Raw genomic sequence first — 1,223 nt, 5'->3', positions numbered from 1 at the left:
ACACACAGTGACACACACACAGTGACACACACACAGTGACACACACACACACACAGTGACACACACACACACACAGTGACACACACACACACACAGTGACACACACAGTGACACGTACATGGGCTGTGCTGTTGATGAGTGACGGTGTGAGAGACACGGCGTAGTTGATGGCTGTGGCCACACACACACACACACAGTGACACACACACACACACACAGTGACACACACACACACACAGTGACACACACACACACACACAGTGACACACACAGTGACACGTACATGGGCTGTGCTGTTGATGAGTGACGGTGTGAGAGACACGGCGTAGTTGATGGCTGTGGCCACACACACACACACAGTGACACACACACACAGTGACACACACACACACTGACACACACACACAGTGACACACACATGGGCTGTGCTGTTGATGAGTGACGGTGTGAGAGACACGGCGTAGTTGATGGCTGTGGCCACACACACACACACACAGTGACACACACACAGTGACACACACACACACAGTGACACACACAGTGACACACACACAGTGACACACACACACACACAGTGACACACACACAGTGACACACACACAGTGACACACACACACACACAGTGACACACACACACAGTGACACACACACAGTGACACGTACATGGGCTGTGCTGTTGATGAGTGACGGAGTGAGAGACACGGCGTAGTTGATGGCTGTGGCCACACACACACACAGTGACACACACACAGTGACACACACACACAGTGACACACACACAGTGACACACACACACACAGTGACACACACACACAGTGACACACACACACACAGTGACACACACACACACAGTGACACACACACACAGTGACACACACACACAGTGACACACACACACAGTGACACACACACAGTGACACACACACAGTGACACACACACAGTGACACACACACACACAGTGACACACACACACAGTGACACACACACACACACACAGTGACACACACACATACACACAGTGACACACACACACACACAGTGACACACACAGTGACACACACACACAGTGACACGTACATGGGCTGTGCTGTTGATGAGTGACGGAGTGAGAGACACGGCGTAGTTGATGGCTGTGGCCACACACACACACACAGTGACACACACACACACAGTGACACACACACAGTGACACACACACACACACACAGTGACACGTACATGG

This window comes from Lampetra planeri, unplaced genomic scaffold (genome assembly GCF_965212315.1).
Source record: "Lampetra planeri unplaced genomic scaffold, kcLamPlan1.2.h2 scaffold_1534, whole genome shotgun sequence".
In the NCBI taxonomy this organism is placed as follows: Eukaryota; Metazoa; Chordata; class Hyperoartia; order Petromyzontiformes; family Petromyzontidae; genus Lampetra; species Lampetra planeri.
This window is presented reverse-complemented; position numbering follows the sequence as displayed.